The sequence below is a fragment of the Heterocephalus glaber genome, unplaced genomic scaffold, assembly GCF_053883595.1.
Source record: "Heterocephalus glaber isolate CG9 unplaced genomic scaffold, H.glaber_assembly_v1.0 deba00001457, whole genome shotgun sequence".
NCBI classification, from domain to species: domain Eukaryota; kingdom Metazoa; phylum Chordata; class Mammalia; order Rodentia; family Bathyergidae; genus Heterocephalus; species Heterocephalus glaber.
In genome coordinates, this window is record NW_028258305.1 from 30,988,455 (window position 1) to 30,995,350 (window position 6,896).

General features: G+C 39.0%; 1 pseudogene; it reads left to right on the forward strand.

Moving 5' to 3' along the window:
- The first annotated feature begins 3,425 nt into the window (after window positions 1-3,425).
- Window positions 3,426-6,401, forward strand: LOC101707651 (DNA endonuclease RBBP8 pseudogene; annotated as a pseudogene).
- Window positions 6,402-6,896: the final 495 nt, after the last annotated feature.

Here is a 6,896-nt window from a genome sequence, read left to right on the forward strand (position 1 = left end):
AACAGATGACTTCATTCTCACAACAATGGTTTTTGATTTTTTCTGAGAAACCACCAGCGCGTACACATTTTATAAAGTAAATTCTCCCATTGACACCAGAGTGGCAGGAACTACAAATGGTCCTTTTTTAAAAAAAAAAAAGAATTTTTCCAAAAGCATGTGAGTGAAAAGATAATCTGGAAAAGAAAAAGAATTTCTCCCAAAAAAAGAATTGTGATAACCATGGAAACTAAACACCCAATCAGCAACCACTTTATCAGCCCCGATAATTGAGGAAGGAGATGTATAGAACTGTGCACAACTACCTTATCTTCGGGAACTCTCCTTCAGCCTAAAGTAGGTGTTTTGAAGCAGAAGTCTCAGTAAGGTCTAAGTCTTCTCTTTCCTTAGCCCTCCAGAAAACCACCTCCACTAAAGGAAAAAAGATCAATAGCCAGTCCTGACCCAAAGGCTCACTAGTTTTTATAGTCCCATGTCCCTTATCTCCCAAGGGGGACAAGAGAGGAGCAAGGGTATAGGCAAAGAGGTGTCTGTGGATATCATTATTGTCCCTTTAAAGCAAATAGTGAGGGATGAAATGAGCCACTCTTTCCCCAGTAGTGCTCAGTCAGAACACTCCAGCCTGAGTCAGGGCTGGAAAGATACGTGCAAGATACAGTTTGCACATAGCACTCTATTCTACTATTCTTAGCCCCAAACCTTCGAATACTTTATATCAGAAGCCCTCAATTGTTTTCTGTAAAAGTACAGACAGTAGAGATTGGGCTTTGCAACCACATATGTTTTCCCTCACCCCCAATTTTCTCTCCTGCTTCTTCCCCTGAGCCTCCTTCTCTTCTCCTCCTCTCCTTCCCATGTGTCCTCCTCCAATTATAAAAACCATTCTTAACTCACAGACTTGACCCGTAGATCATAATTTGTTGACCCCTGCTCTACATTATGCCACACAAGGTCTGCATTACAGCTCCATAGAATGTAGGCCACTGTTTATTCCAAGTTTCAGCCCAGCCAAATACGGTTTCAGAGCCACTGCCAGCCAGTTAGGCTAACACATTAAATCCATAAGTTCTGCTAAGTGCATCCATCAATAAATTCAAGCTGATTCCATATTATGTTCTATTCTCCTTAGTCTAAGACACTTAAAATTTATTCCACCATATTTCATATTCCCCAGGCTTCAGCTGATATAAATTGACCAAATCATGCAATTCTCTTAGTGTTTATGCTCTTTCTTTCCAGATGAGATTGGCACTTTTCCTTCTGTACCTGAGGAGATCTGATTTCAGCTATAACCTTGATGGAAGGATCAGGAAAAAAAATTACTCTCATATGACAATAGCATCAGGTGAGATTCAAAGTTTTCAATCAAGGGAGAGATCATCTCGGACTTGAAAGAAGAATCTTGTTCTGCTAGAAAGAAAACTTCAGGGACATTAGGATTCAAATTTTTCAACATTTTCTGAACTACCTCATCCCAAGTCTCAGACTCCTACTCCTTGACAATCAGTTCTTGAATTTACACATAACAATTTGGTATAAGTCTGTGATTCCAATGTAGATTATAATTCTGCAACCCACACAATTAAATTTGGGGTTTGGCTTTCAGTCATATTTGTTCCACAGTTCCAAGGGCTATAATTGTCTATAAGGACTATAATGGGATCTAACTCAGAACCTCGTGCTTGCCAGGCAGGCATGGCACCGCTGAGTTGTATCCCGGCCCTGTAATGGTCTTTTGTAAGGCAACCATTGAAATCCGTAGTTCTGTGATTGACTTCTAAGCAGAGAATTAAAACCCTGAACTTGTCATTTTCTTTTTATTATTCCTCCAGTCCAGACCAAAATAAAACACCTCACTCCAGTCCTAGTAGCCACTGTTACTACATAACATCTTCAGTGATCACTTAGTTCACCCCAAGAAATTTATAAGGAATTTTATGGGAATGTTATTCCAACTCACTTTAGTTTATAACTTAGTTATTATGCAATTTCATGCCATGAACTAAGAGCCTCTTATTTTCCTTTAGAAAGGAGCTCAGAGCTATACTCAAGGACAAGGTCATAACCAAAACAATCCATGAATAGTATGTTTAGTATGACTATCCCTGTTTAAAAGGACTTTATTGGAAAAGTAACACCAGGAAGGAGTTAGGAAGAGGAAGGGGGAGGGAGAACTGTATCAGATATTTAAACAGAAAGGATTTAATATAGGAAATGATGTTCATGAGTATTGGAGAAATGAAAGAACCAAAGTACTAAGGTACCCTAGAGACAACTACAGGAAGATACCTGAGAAATGATAACTATAGGAAGAATCTATACCCTTAGCACTAGGTGAAGAAGAGGGACGATGTCAGGATTACCAAAATTTAGAAGCTCAGAAAAGGGATACCCACTAAGGAAATAGTACTTCCCAGCTGCTGGTAGAACATCAAGGTCTCAGAGAAGGAACTCCGCTGAGAGCCCAGATCTCTAAAAAAGGGGTAACACCTGGCTACCATCAGTATCTCAGATGGGAGAGGATACAGTTAGTTTTGGCAAATTGAAAAAAACACAAGAATAAACATTCAATGTCAGAGCAACACTGGCAAGGCCAACAAGAAATAGGAAGGAAGCCTTTATTCTCAAGTTCTACCTTCTATTCTCCCTCTAGTGATGGAAGTTAGCAGAATCCAAAGGAAGTCAGCTGGCAAGAGGTTGGGATATGTGATTTGCAGAGCTGTAAACCAGCAGTGCAGAGCAAAGTACAGAACATTGGGTTTGAGGCTAAGTTAATAGCTAAATGATCACAGCTCATAGTACATTTCTTGGTGTGCTTCTGTTTAAAACAGGACCAAACAAAATTAGCTTTCCACATCTCAAAGATTAAGCCTAGACTCATATTTCTCACCATGCACTAAACTAAAATTGAAATGGATCAAAGATCTAAATATTAAAACAGAAACACTTAATCTTCTGGAAGATAGACTAGCTAGGACTCTTGAAGACATAGGTGTAGACAAAGACTTTATGAACAAAACCCTGATCACACAGGAAATATTACAAAGAATTAACAACTGGGATCACATCATATTAAAAAGCTTTTGCACAGCTACGAAACCACCAACAGAGTGAAGAGACAGCCCACAAAATGGGGAGAAAGTTTAACCAGCTATTCTTCAGACAAAGGACTACTATCTAGAATAAAGAACTCAAAAAAATCAGACACCCCAAATTGAAAGACCCAATCCAAAAATGGGCATCTGAAATGAACAGACACTTCCCAGGTGAAGAAATACAAACAGCAAATACATATATGAAAAAATGTTCACCATTACTGGTCATTTAAGAAATGCAAATTAAAACACCAAGATACCATCTCACTCCAGAGCGAATGGAATGGCCATCATCCAGAAATCAACCAATAGTGATGTCGAAGGCTCCCACACCCGGCTGGCTGCCCTGAGGCCCTTCCTCAGCCCGTGGGAAGCCCAGGCTGCCCCGGGAGAGGTCTGGCAGTCACCTGAGGGAAAGGGGCAAAAGAGAAGAGCTAGCTGCCCCTCCTTCACAATCCTGGTGGGTGTGTGCTTCCCGGCTGGGGCTCTAGAATTTCAGGCCGTCCTGGAAGCTGAAAAGATCCTCCTTTCCCGTGCCCGGGCACGGGTCCTAGTGGGTATCACAGCCATCCAAAAACAACTTCACATTTATATAATGTAACAGAAAAGTTTTGAAAATATTAAGCAAATAGAAGTTTGGAGCCTATTAAACAAGATGAATGTCTCTGGAAGTGGTTGTGGAAGCCCTAGTTCTGCAGATGTATCTAATGATTTTAAGGAACTTTGGACAAAGTTGAAAGAGTACCATGATAAAGAAGTACAAGGTTTACAAGTGAAAATATCCAAACTGAAAAAGGAACGTACTTGAGATGCACAAAGACTGGAAGAGTTCTTCACCAAAAATTAACAACTGAGAGAGCAACAGAAAGTCCTTCAAGAAACCACTAAAGTTTTAGAAGATCAATTACGAGCAGGATTATGTGATCGCTGTGCAGTAACTGAAGAACATATGCGGAAAAAGCAGCAAGAGTTTGAAATTATCTGACAGCAGAATCTTAAGCTTATTACAGAGCTTGTGAATGAAAAAGAATGCTCTTCAGGAGGAAAACATAAAGCTTTCTGAACAACTGCAGAAGATACTGGAGAAGGATAAACAGTGTCAAGCAGCTGAACTTGAATGTGAGGAAAATGTTATTCCAGATTCACCAATAACAGCCTTATAATTTTCGGGCATTAACTGGCTACCAAGAAAGGAGAATCTCCATGTCTGATATGTTGAAAATACAAATACTAGATTGGAGCATTCTGTGTGTACAAATGAATTAAGAAAATTTCCTAAGGCTTCAACTCATTCAGAACACAGCCCTAATGGAAAGGGAATTCTAGCTGCTGACACTTGTGATCAAAGTGAAGCTCCAGTGGCTAAAATACGTGGAACAAGAAGATGTCCCACTAATAAGTCATCTTTTAATTTAGCTACAGTTGTTGCTGAAACACTTGGATGTGGCATTCAAGAGGAATCTGAATCTCAGGGTCCCATGAACCCTCTTGGTGATGAGCTATACCATTCTCTGGAAGGAGATCACAGAAGCAGCCTTTTGAGGAATCCATGAGAAATGCTAAAGATAGTTTAAGATTTTCAGATTCGACTTCAAAGACTCCTCCTCAAGAAGAATTGACTCCTCAGATGTCATCTCCTGTAGTTGTACCTACGTCTACTGTGAAAAGTAGTTTGGGTTTGAATACAAGGTTGTCCCCTTCTCTTTTAGACACTGGGAAACAAAGCCATCTCAAAACAGCCCCTTTCAGCCCAGCTTCTATTTCTAGATCAGAGAAAACTAGATCAAAATCTGAAGATAGTGCCCTTTTCACTCATCATGGTCTTGGGTCTGAACTGAACAAGGCCATTAGCCAGTCATCTTTTAGTAAGCAGATTCTTAAAAATATAAGTGAATCCATAAATGAACAGGATATTACTGATCACACTAAAGATACTGTGATGGATAAACATAGAGTGTCCCTGAAATCATTGGGAGGCAGAACATCCAAAAGGAAGAAAATGAATACGAAGTATGCTGCCCCCAAGCCTCTTCTGATAAAGAAAATTCTCTTCCTTTTCCAATGGATAGTCAATTCTCCATAAATGGGGACCATGTTTTGGATAAACCTCTGGATCTGTCTGACCAATTTTCAGCTATTCAGCATCAAGAGAAAAGACAAGGAAATGAGACGTCCAAAAACAAATTCCAGCAAGTGACTCTTTATGAAGCTTTTAAGCCCATCCCAAAAGGCTCTTCCTCAAGCTGTAAGGACTTGGATGGGGGCTACATGGTAACCAAAGATTTCCCAGAGGAGTTCTGTCTACAGGAGTGTGTTCACCTGTCTTTATGTAAATCCCCTCCAGACAATAAAACACTGTTACCTATAAAAGAAGAAAATTCCATCTTCAAGATCCCTCTATGTCCACATGAAAGTTTGGAGACAGAGAATCTTTTTGATGATATGAAGGGTGCTAGTTCTAATGAGCCAATAAACGTAAAAAGCAGATCAGTTCATGGAGGATGTGAACTAGTTCTTCAGTTAAATCCCTGCAGAATTACCAAAACAAAGTCTAACAACAACCAAGATGCATCCTTTGAAAATATCCAGTGGAGTGTAGATCCAGGAGCAGACCTTTCTCAGTATAAAATGGATATTACTATAATAGATACAAAGGATGACAGTCAGTCAAAATTAGGAGGAGAGGCAGTAGACATGGACTGTATGCTGGTCAGTGAAAGTTTGCTTTTAAAGGTGAAGAAGCAAGGACAAAAAGGAGAAAAAAGTCCAAATAGAGAAAGACGAATGATAGCTTGGAAGATTTGTTTGATCAGACAACACATGAAGAATACGAATCTGTTTTGCAGATAGTTTTCCCCAGGTGGTAAATGAATTGGAAGAATTATCCACTGCCATAAGGAAACCAAATGCACACGATGATAAACAAGATAAAGTCAAGCAGAAAGCATTTGTGGAGCCATATTTTAAAGATAATGAGAGAGACACTAGCTTACGAAATTTTCCTCATATTGAGGTAGTTCGGAAAAAAGAAGAGAGAAGAAAATTACTTGGGCACACATGTAAATTTATTATGCAGATATGCCAGCCAAAGAGAGAGAAAAGAAGTTGGCTTCCTGCTCAAGACACCAATTTCGCTATGTTCCACCCAACACACCAGAGAATTTCTGGGAAGTTGGTTTTCTTTCCACTCAAGCTTGTATAGAAAGAGGTTACATTAAGGAGGATCTTGATCTTTGTCCTCATCCAAAAAGACCGCAGCCTTACAATACAATGTTTTCTCCAAAAGGCAAGGAGCAGAAGGTATAGAGGCTGAAGCAGAAACAGGACAGAGGGCACTTTCCTCCCTTTTAGTTATTTATAGTTAGTTGGTATTAAACATTGATTTTTTTGATCTTCTGTAAATTGACTTACAAATCAGTTTTTCTATTAAAAATGTTTTTAAATGGCATTTACCTACCACACAAATGACTATTTAAAATGTGGATGTGTTTATACTTTCTTGCTATTGCATCTTTAAAACAATAAGGTGTTTTAATTTTGCACTCTAACTTCAGAGTTGTTTGTTTACTGTTTTGGTAATTACAATTTTGAAAATAAGAAAAAAAATTTTTTAAAAAAAGAAAGAAATCAACCAATAACAAATGCTGGAAAGGCTATGGGGAAAAAGAAACCTTTCTCCACTGTTGGTGGGAGTGTAAATTGATACAACCAATATGGAAGTCAGTATGGAGATTCCTCAAAAAACTAAAACTAGAGGCTCCATTTGACTCAGCTATTCCCTTTCTTGGTATCTTTCTGAAA